Source organism: Asparagus officinalis, chromosome 2 (genome assembly GCF_001876935.1).
Source record: "Asparagus officinalis chromosome 2, Aspof.V1, whole genome shotgun sequence".
NCBI classification, from domain to species: Eukaryota; Viridiplantae; Streptophyta; class Magnoliopsida; order Asparagales; family Asparagaceae; genus Asparagus; species Asparagus officinalis.
In genome coordinates, this window is record NC_033795.1 from 24182625 (window position 1) to 24194344 (window position 11720).

An 11720-nucleotide genomic window follows, 5' to 3' on the forward strand; every position below is an offset into this window, starting at 1 on the left:
AAATGGGTATTGAAATTCGTGTATATGCTACAGTTATACTCTACTGTTCAATTTACTGTTTGATGAACAATAATTCTCTGATCCTCCTTTTTGTATAAAGGAGTAGATGCCACCATTTGTACCAGTGCTAGAGATTGATACAGACCTCGATCTGGAAGGATGAGACTTCTGGTATTGATCCTGACCTCATGTCAGACTCCGACCATAGCCAGGACACAGAAGAGACTGAGCTGACCGAGGAGTTTAGCTCCAGCTGCTCCTCTTCTTCAAGGAAATAGAGTATAACTATTAGGACAATTTTGTAATATCAGTATATGGGTTTTCGTAGTCACTCTTTTGGTATATGTAGGACATTTTGGTAGAAAATATGTATATATATGTAAACCCATATACTCAGATATGTGTATGAACTAAAAAGTTTTGGTAGAAAATATGTATATATATGTAAACCCATATACTCAGATATGTGTATGAACTAAAAAGTTAAATAAAAAAATAAAATAATAATAATAATAATAATATATACTTTTGGTTTGTAAATACTGAATTGTGGTATTATGTTGGGCAATGACTGAGTTTCTAATTACTTAAATTGCATATATGTGACTGACTTAGAAAATTTTCTTGTATAATAGTTGACTGAAATATTTTATTATTTATATGAAGATATGACTTCAGGTAATGAGCAAACCCTTTCTAACGGAGATAAGGATCTAAATCAGACAATAGGTAAAATGATGAGATCTAGAATTACGTGTGCATCCACCTCAGGAAACTCAGTAGACAACAATGCATTGATGGATCTGCTGCAAGCGGTGACATATGTAGTCACCATGCAACAAGATCAAATTGATCGTAATTGGATGAATGGTCAAAATGAGGAGCACTCAAAATTAAGAAGTGGCATTGGAGAATTCAAGAAACTATCTCCACCCAGTTTTAAGGGAACAACTGATCCTATGATTGCTAAGCATTGGATCACAGAAATGGAGACGGTCTTCACCTACATGAGATGCCTTGAAGAGGAGAAGGTTGACTATGCAGTATACATGTTAAAAGACCATGCTTACGGGTGGTGGCACATGCAGGTCAGGACCTTGGGTGAGAATGCATATAAGATATCATGGGAGGAATTTTTAAAAAAAAGTATGAAAAGTATTTTCCTTCAACTGTTCGCAAACAAAAAGAACAAGAGTTTTGAAAATTGAAGCAATGTGATAAGACAGTAGCTGAATATGAAGAAGAGTTTACTTATTTAGAAAAAATTGCCACTCACTTGTTGGGTAAGGAGGAGGATAGAGCACGTCGCTTCGAAGAAGGGTTTTGATCGGACATTCGGAAGGCGATCAGTGCATTTGAACTCCCTACATATGAAGAAGTATTAAAGAAGGCCTTGTTAATTAAGAAAAATAAAATTAATACAAAACTAAAGAATGAGACAAGCAGCTCCTACCCAAAGAAGCGGTTCTGGCAAGATAATCGCGATGGAAAAAATAAAAATTAGAGAAACAAAAAGCAGAATTTTGGACGCAGAGAGTAGCAATTTCCTAACCAGAAAACTTTGAGATGTGATGTTTGTCATAAACCTGAGCATGAAACGAAAAACTGTTAGAGAAATACTAGAGCTTGTTTGAGATGTGGTCAGAAGGATCATAAAATAGTAAATTGCCCCCTACAGCAACCATCTAGGAATACTTTCCAGACTGGCCAGTCTAGTGGTGGGAACAAGCATCCTCAAGCCAAGGCCCGAGTTTATTCTCTGACTGAGAACGAAGCCGAAGCAAACAAAGATGTGGTGACAGGTACACTAACTTTTATGTCAGTTCATGCTCGAGTACTATTTGATTCTAGTGCATCACATTCCTTTATTGCTGCACAGTTTGTTAAGAGAAACAAATTACCTTATGATACCCTACAATAAAAATTACTTGTTAGTACACCTAGGGGTAGCATATTAGTATCAAATCAAGGTTGTAGGGGTAAAATTTATATTCTCGACAATGAACTCAATGATGCTAGAAATGCATGATTTCGATATCATATTAGGGATGGATTGGTTATCCTTAAATCATGCTTCTATTTTATGTCGAAAAAAGAAAGTAGTATTCAAATTTCCTAGCCAACCCAAATTTTGTTTTGAGGGCGGTAAGTCTCAAGAACCCTTAAAAATCATCTCAGCCCTTAAAGCACATCGAGTGTTGAGGAGTTGATGTATGGGTTATTTGGCTTCAGTTGAGATGGTTGATGATGGAAAACCAAGCTTGGAAGAAATACCAATCAGATAGGGAGATTGAATTTTTAATTGACCTAGTACCTGGTACGAATCCCATTTCTAAATCTCCTTATCGAATGACATTTGCTGAATTGAGAGAACTCAAGATACAACTGCAAGAACTTTTAGATAAAGACTTCATTCGGCCGAGTGTGTCACCCTGGGTGCACCAGTGTTATTTGTGAAGAAGAAAGATGGAAGTATGAGATTGTGTATTGACTTTCGGGAGTTGAATAAAGTAACTATTCGAAACAAGTATCCATTACCGAGAATTGATGATCTATTTGATCAGCTACAAGGAGCTCAAGTATTTTCCAAAATTGATCTCCGTTCTGGTTACTATCAATTAAAAATCAAGCCAGAAGATGTGCTAAAAACTGCATTTCGAACCCGCTATGGTCATTATGAATTTTTAGTTTTACCATTCGGGCTCACAAATGCACCTGTAGCATTTATGGATTTTATGAACAAAGTATTTAAACCTTTCTTGGATCGGTTTGTTGTGGTATTTATTGACGATATTATGATATATTCAAAGAATAATAAAGAACATGAAGAACACTTGAGACAGGTGTTGCACACATTAAAGAGAGAACAACTGTATGCGAAACTTAAAAAATATAAATTCTGGTTGGAGAAGGTAGCATTTCTTGGGCATGTCATCTCTAAGGATGGGATTTCTGTGGACCCTGAAAAAGTAAAAGCTATTGTTAAATGGGACATACTAACTACTGTAACGGAGATCTGTAGTTTTCTTGGTATGACTGGCTACTATAGAAAATTTGTGAAAGGATTCTCCCGTATTGCTTCACATCTAACTCGTCTTACTCAGAAGGGAGTTAAATTTATTTGGTCAAAAGAATATGAGAAAAGTTTTCAAGAGTTAAAAAGTCGATTAGTATCTGCTCCAATACTTGTATTACCCAATGGAGACACATGCTTTGTTATCTATAGTGATGACACTAGAAGATGATTGGGATGTGTACTTATGCAAAATAGAAAAGTTATAGCATATGCTTCAAGGCAATTAAAGCCTTATGAACAAAACTACCCCACTCATGATATTGAGTTAGCGATAGTAGTGTTTGCTCTCAAGATTTGAAGATATTATTTATATGGAGTACGTTGTGAAATATATACTAACCATAAGAGTTTGAAATATATATTTATCCAAAAGGAGTTGAATTTATGATAAAGAAGATGGTTGGAACTTCTGAAAGATTATGATATGACCATCAATTATCACCCTGGCAAGACAAATGTTGTTGCTGATGCCTTAAGCCGCAAGAATTCATACAATCTAGCTTGTCTAATTACTTCTCAAAGAAAAATATTAGAGGACTTGTATCATACTGGAATTAAAATTAGAGTCCACCAAATTAGAGTTAAATTAGCAAATATGATAATACAACATTCTTTGCTAGATGAAATTAAAGCAAACCAGCAGAATGATCCTCAACTATTAAGGATAAAGAAAGATGTGGAAGAAGGTACTCCAAGAGAATTTAAGATACATAAAAATGGATCATTGAGGTTTGGAACTAGAGTTCGTGTGCCTAACATACTAGAGATAAAGAAAAAAATTCTAAAGGAGGCACATCACTCTCTGTATACTATGCATCCTGGATCAACAAAAATGTATAAAGAACTGAAAGAAATATATTGGTGGAATAATATGAAGAAGGAAATTACCACATATATTGCAGAATGTTTCACTTGCCAGCAAGTAAAGGTTGAGCACCAAAGACTAGCTAGATTAGTCCATAACTTGGATATACCAATGTGGAAATGGGAAAAGATCACCATGGATTTATTGGCCTTCTTGTTTTGATGGTGTTTAACAAACAATTTACCACTAATGTTGTTTGTCTAGTATTTGTATTTTCTTATTTATTATAGACAAACAACGTAGTTGGAGGATGGATGGAATAGTGCTTCAACGACGATATCAAATGGAGGTTGGCGAAATTGTGGAGTGAAGCAACATACAATTCAAAGTTAAAGATCAAGTTCAAGCTTCATCCGCATGTGTACCAAGTTGAGCTACAATGAAGATCAAGATCTAGCTTGGGTAATTTAGTTTAGGATTTATATTATGTGTGTTAAGTACTCTAAGCTCAATTATCTATACACACACATTTATTGGTTTCTTCGTATATATATAGTTATATATATATACATAATTTTTGGTTTCTATGCATATATATGGTTTCATATATATACATACATATGTTTTGGGTTTTCATGTTTATAAATATGAAATCACATATTTCATATTTACTATTGTGTTTTTGAAAACATTGCATAGAATATGCAATTTTATGAAAATTCTGTATTCTTAGTTTTTGGACTTAACAATAATCATATACATATTTTATTAAGTTTATATAATTATTGTGCAAAGTCTCAAAACATGGTTTAGCCTAAATGTCAAAATTCACATGTTTACATTTTTGTGTTTTGGACTATTTTGCTAAATGATGATTTTTCACAAATGAGAAATGCAATTTGGAAAATTCTTTTTGTAACATGCTCATTTACATGTTTATATACATTTCCCAAATTTTCATTATTTTTGGACTTTATTTGTTATTTTTGACAATTTTTCAAAGTCTCAAAAATCAGCTCTAAAACCTGTTTTTCTGTAATATCAGTTTTCGGTCGACCGCACCGGTCGACCGCTCAAATGTTCATTTGTTTCTGGGTAGCAGAGAGTTTGTCGGTCGACCGTACCGGTCGACCGAGAGCTCGATATTTCCTTCGGTCGACCGCACCGGTCGACCGACGAAGTTCCTGCTCGATTCTCAGTTTGGGATCTGCATCGCGGTCGACCGCGAATTTGTTTGGTCGACCGCCGCTCTGTCAGTTCTGTTTCCAACGGCTATTTTTGTTACCGTTGCTGGGGTTGTTTTTGTCATTTTGTTTGGGGTTTTTGACTGAGGTTCTTGGAGGCTATAAATACCCTATTGATCTCAGTTCTCAACAACCCAAGAGAATGTTTTAACAAGTTTTAAACGAGTTTGAGTTTGTTTAGTTTGTTTTTGGGGTTTGCTGTTACAAAGAGAAGTTTGCATCATCTGTTGAGGAATTCATCTTCAATATCCTTTCATCCTCTCTTTGTGTTTATAGAGAAGTTTCCTTAACTCTATTTCCTAGCATTTCTACTATTGTATTTCATATCAATCTTATTGCTAGTTCTTATTAAGTTAAGTTTTTTATTGAATCTCATTGTTACACACACCCACATGAGCTTATTATATTTGCATACATAGTATATTAGGGTTGTGAGAGATTGTAATAAATGAGTTGTGCTTAATTGAGTTCTCATCTATTGTAGAGAACAAATTTATATTTGTTACATTGTGAGATTGTAAGGTTTTCGGTGAGCTAGAAAATCGAGTGTGTTGTGAAGTTTTCGGTGAACTAGAAAACCGATTGTGAGGAGTGACGTTGTTCGGTGAGCGTTGAAAACCGACACTGTGAGGTGTAAACGTTATTCGGGTGAACGTAGAAAACCCGGTTGTGATAGTAGATTTCTCCCCGGGAGTGGGGAGTACAGACGTAGGACGGAAGGTCCGTACTCCGTGATCATATCTTGTGTTTGAGTGTGCTTTGGCGTTTATTTATACTTGTGTTTATATTTCTTGTCGCCATTGTCATTAGCTCATTATTTATATGATCCACTATCTAGTTCATATTGTTTACCCTTGTGTTAGTTTTATATCATTGCACATATATTGTCTATATCTCTTTGTTAGGATATATCTTATTGTTTATATATCCTTGCATATATTTCTATCATATAGGATATATCTCATTGTTCATATTGCTTATCCTAGCTTATATTCTTGTTGTATTTCATACTTACTAGGATAACTTATTAATTAATTTTAATTGGCATTTAATAGGATTAGATTAGCATAATACCCTAATCACCCCCCTCTAGGGTCTAACAAGATTTCGTTACTGTCCTTTCAAAATCTTTGAGAAAGAATGATGCAATATGTGTAATTGTGGACCGATTGACAAAGTCGGCATACTTTTTACCTATAAATATGAAATTCTCATTAGAAAAACTGACTAAAATATACATTAATGAGATAGTGAGATTGCATAGTGTACCAATATCAATAGTTTCTGACCGAGATCCTCGGTTCACATCAGAATACTGGAAAAGTGTGCATAGAGCTCTGCAGACTAAACTAAATTTCAGCTTAGCTTACCATCCACAGACAGATGGCCAATCAGAACGGACAATTCAAAAACTAAAAGATATGTTGAGATATTATGTTCTTAAAATAAAAGGTTCATGGGAAGATTATTTGCCTTTGGCCGAGTTTGCATACAATAATAGATACCAAGCTAGCATTCAAATGGCACCGTATGAACTTCTTTATGGAAGAAAGTGTAGATCTCATGTTCATTAGGATGATGTTGGAGAGAGAGAAATTCTTGGACCAGAATTGGTACAACAAGCAATTGATAAAATTCAATTAGTTCGAGAATGTCTTCACACGGTACAAAGTCGTCAAAAGAGTTATGCTGACCAAAGAAGATGAGAATTAGAATTTCAGGTGGGCGATCATGTTTTCTTGAAGGTTTCGCCTACCCGAGGAGTGAAAAGATTTGGAATCCAAGGGAAGTTAAGCCCGAGATTTATTGGTCCTTTTGAAATTCTGGAACGCGTTGGTCCAGTAGTGTACAGATTAGTCTTACCACCATCCCTGTCTGGAGTACATGATATATTTCACATATTGACGCTTCGGAAGTTCATCCGAGATCCAAATGAGATCATTAAGTTGTCTCCAGTAGAGCTCAAGCCAGATTTGACCTATGAGGAAAGACCAGAACATATTGTGGATTATAAAGAACAAGTACTTAGACACCGAATAATCAAATATATGAAAGTTCAGTTGAAGAATCACTCTGAAAGAGAAGCTACTTGGGAGACGGAAGATTCTATGCGAGAGAGATACCCAGAGCTCTTTCGAGATATAGGTATGTTAAGTTTCAAGGACGAAATTTTTTATTAGGAGGGAAGAGTGTAGTAGCCTAAATAATTAGTGACTTAAAACTTAATTAATGGAGAATTTTTTTAATTACAGATTATAGAACTAATTAAGGATTTTATTGGGATTTCACCCCTAACTCTTGATTATCTGCCACGTTAGTGTTTAGTGGCTAAAAAATCTATTCGACAAATTGGTCGGCACCTCCTTAATGGAGGAATAAAACAGAAATTAAAGGAAACCACAGAAAGGAAAAAAACAAGGAATTTTTTTTGGATAATATCCTCTCATCCTCAACCAAACCCTCTGAGAACTAGATAAAGACCGTGAAGAGAGAAAAGAAGAAGAAAAAAAAGAAACGAAGAAGAACAGAGAAGGAAGATGAGCAGGTTTAGACAAATAAGGGGAGGAAAATTTATCAAAACCCCTAAGTTATTTTAACTTTGCCTATAAAACCCTCTTGGGTGGAGGATAATTCATTCTAAGTCCCTAAAAGCCACAAGGATTGTAAATAAACACTAACAGAAAAATCTAGGATCATATATGAACAGAATAATTATATATAGACCCTATTAATTACTCTATTTGCAAACAAGTCCAATTTGAAGAATAAAAGATAACCATGGGCTTGATTAATTCCCTATAACCCCCTATCTTATCATAAATTATTAGGAAGTCCAGAAGCTAGTATATGAGAGTTATAAAACTTTGATAAATTGCTAAAGTTAACAATAAGCTCATATGTACTATAGAATTTAATTATTATTGATTATATCTGAATTTATTAGGCTCTAGATTATGAATTGATTTACCTATAATATATATATTTGTCTTGAGTTAATAATTAGTCTTATATCTTATATTATAGGATCTGGTTGATATTCAGGGGAGTAATATTTTAGGGAAATCGTGTCCACTAGATGTGAGTTCATTTCTCACTAGTATTTTATAATATGAAATTGCATGAGTATTATATTTGATTTATCTTGTGGAGTTCATTTCTCACTAGTATTTTATAATATGAAATTGCATGAGTATTATATTTGATTTATCTTGTGATCGAAAAATAAATAGTATTTTATAATATGAAATTGCATGAGTATTATATTTGATTTATCTTGTGATCGAAAAATAAATAATATATCATTTTCATGCATATAAAGATTTGACCTATTTTTGCTGTGGTCTATCCTATAATACGATGTTAGCCTCGTACAATATATGAAAAGCGAATTTGATTTTTATGTAGATTATGAAAAATGAATTTGGCTCTCATGCAATTTTTAAATAATTATGGGCATTGTTTTATCTGAAAGTTTTGATGAAGTATTTGGAATGTAACTCAACAGTTTAACGGATTCAAAGATTTTCCATGACTTAGTATCGAATAAAAGAAAAAGTACAAATCCGTGAACTATTTTAACTGAAATGAGGAGCTTTACCTTGTTAACTTCATTTGAAAATATTTGTAAATTCTGATTTGCAAAGTATTACTCATTTGACATATGATCTCAATATTTTCAAACCCTCAAATAATCCACTATGGATTGTTTCTGCCTGACATATGGTGAATGCACCTTTATTTGGTCCCTCTGTATTGGCCTTGGCCCTTCTGTATTGGTCCTTCTGAAATTTGTTCTGGCCCTTCTGTATTGGCCCTTCTGAAATTTGTTCTGGCCCCTCTATATTTGACCAGTAACCTATGACAGTGTTAGGTGCATTCGATTCCCGGAATTTATCTATTATATGATGCGATTTACGCATTCCCTTGCTACTGAGCTATAATTCGTAGCCTAAGTATGACCTATGGGGTGACTTTTATTTTAATAAATAACTCATCGAGAACTAAGATTTTGATAATTGACTGTGAAATTGAGAAACCAATAATTCTCTGGTTTTGTACAAATTAGTAGTTCTTTTCTTTCTTAATGCTTACCTTGATTCAAAAAGGGTTTGATTCCATGAAACGTCACTATATATTCAGTTGCACATAAGAAAAAAATACAATTGTTGCAATCTTTCTTGAAGTCGACAATATTATGATATTTGTAATCGTATTTTGCTATCTTTGAACTTCTGATGCAAAATTTATAATTTATTATTTCTGAGACTTATTCTTATTACTATTTTGTTAGTTATCTAGAAACTCTAGTGGGAAATGTTCTCACTGAGCGTTAGCTCATCCCGTTGTTTCTAATTTTTTTTCAGATCCGGCGTAGCTTCATACTAGCCGAACTTTTGGTTTGAGCTTTTGGCTAAGAGGCGTTATATGGAGAGCCTCTTCTTTTTGATGTTACCTTCAGCAAAATTTGTTTTGTTTTGTAAAAATGTTTATAACGGTGAGCATTGTGGGCTGTAAGTACCGATTATATATATAGTTGCTCTGACTTCTATCATGAGCAGGCTTATGAATATTTTGTGATAACCTATGTGATATGAAGTATCAGACTTGATCCGTGCATAAGAATTGTCTTGTGCACGGGTCGCTGCTGTCGCGCACCCCGCATATTATGAATTTCCGCTACAGTTTTGGGGCGTGACACCGCAAATCGGCCCCACCGAGCTTAAGCCGGGCTAGGCCGGGCCCAGGTACAGCTAGGTCAGAATGGGTTTGTCCTACTTCTCTAACCCCGGGTCTGGGTCTAGACCCAGCCCGGCCCACGGCCCACATGGGTCTAGGTTGGGTCCGACCCCTTCGACCCAACGTGGTTGGATCATGAGTCATCCCACGACCTGCAATTTTTTCCTTTTCAGTTTTTTCTTTTCTATCTTCACTTGTCTTAATATTTATTAAATTATATCTTTGTTTGAAAATAAATGTCATCTCATTGTTGTAGTAGAAGCATTAATCGTTAATACATTTTAAAAGGGCTTACTAACAAAATATTTATTCATGAGCATTGAACTTTTAATTATAACTTGTAAAAAGTTGTATAAAATGTCATATGATGATGGAAACATAACATATAGTTGTATATCTTACACCCGTAAAACCATCTATGTGAAATAGCTATTGCATGAACATTTTTCTCTTTAAACATAAACATGTCATATGATTACTCATTGGATGCCACTAACTGTGAACTTTTTTCATATTTACTCTACTAAATTATAATATCTTTATTACTTTATTTGAAAATTTAAAATATTATCATGTAAGGCATAAAAATGTAACTCAAAATTTGTGTTGAGATTATTTGTCTCTATTTTCTCGCTAAATCATATTTCCTACATTGATACGTACGACTAAGTTTACAAACATTGAGTCTTTACAACAAAACTAACATTTAAGAGAAAGGTTTGTTCAGATGAAAAATTAATCTTACTTTCACATGTCTTTGTATGTGCAAGTATGTCAATTATTGTGAAAAAGATTCAATTTCCTATTTCTAAAAAAAAAGACACGAGTTACATCTCATTTCACAAAATAAACTTAAATATGTATGAATGATGAGGTTCATCGACTTTGTCACTAGGCTATCTTTTGCTTGTCATATTAAGTAAAATGGGTTACCTATCAATTTTTCCTAAAATATTATTCATTCAAACACTAAAAAAGTATTGCATCTTGCAAGAAACATACAAAATGAGGGCGATTATGGAAAATTTCCCATACAAAACTTTGAAGAAGTTTCCCAAATAACCTAAGTAAAAAGAGTAGCCGTTAACTGCTCAACCCGACAAAGCGAAGCACTAGGTTTTTATTTTTTTATTTTAAAGATGAGTTAATTTTGTGTTAGGCTATTTTTTTTTTTAAAATATCATGGGTCGAGACTGGCCGACTTGGGTGTGCGCCGAGCCTACTTCTTTAACCTTAGGTTTGGGACTATGTCCAAGCCAAGCTCGTGACCCGAGTATATCATGAGCCAGATCGGGCCTGGCTCACTGTAAGCTGGGCAGGATCACGTCCAACCGTATTCCTAGTCATACCAGTAGTGTAGGGCAATTTTGCTACAAGTAGTCAAATTTCATCCTCGTCGACAGGTCATACTTAGAGCATCCCCAACAGCTTCCCCAAAAATTTCTCCAAAATGGAGAAACAAAAGTCATATTCTCCAAATTATTTTTGCTCCAACTCCAACAGCTTCCTCATTTTGAAAAATCGCATTTATTATAATAATAAAGCTATCCCCAAAAAATTTGGAGAATGCTGCAGATTTGGGGAAGGCTCCCTATTTTTTCTCCTCCTTCCCTATTTTGGGGAATGAGATGGGGAATCTGTTGGACAAAAAAAAAGCTCTATATTCTCCAAATTTGAGTATTTCAAGAAGATAGGGAAGCTGTTGGAGATGCTCTTAGAGGACGACCATACATTGCGTTTGCCCGATATTATATTATATTATAATTCTAGTGAACATCCTAAAAAAAAGGGCGGCTGTTGACCTCAGTAACTCGATCGATCTCCCTCTCTATACCTCTCAAATATCCGAAGGCCGCCG

General features: G+C 34.5%; 1 protein-coding gene across 1 annotated transcript in view; it reads left to right on the forward strand.

Annotated features, from left to right (window-relative positions):
* LOC109830549 (3-isopropylmalate dehydratase large subunit, chloroplastic) overlaps positions 1-11720 on the forward strand; it is a 26390-nt gene that overhangs the window by 5060 nt on the left and 9610 nt on the right. Inside the window, exons 2-3 of the mRNA XM_020397834.1 lie at positions 2142-2145; positions 3818-3822. The gene's annotated coding sequence lies outside the window, so the exon portion shown is untranslated. The remainder of the gene's footprint in view (positions 1-2141; positions 2146-3817; positions 3823-11720) is intronic.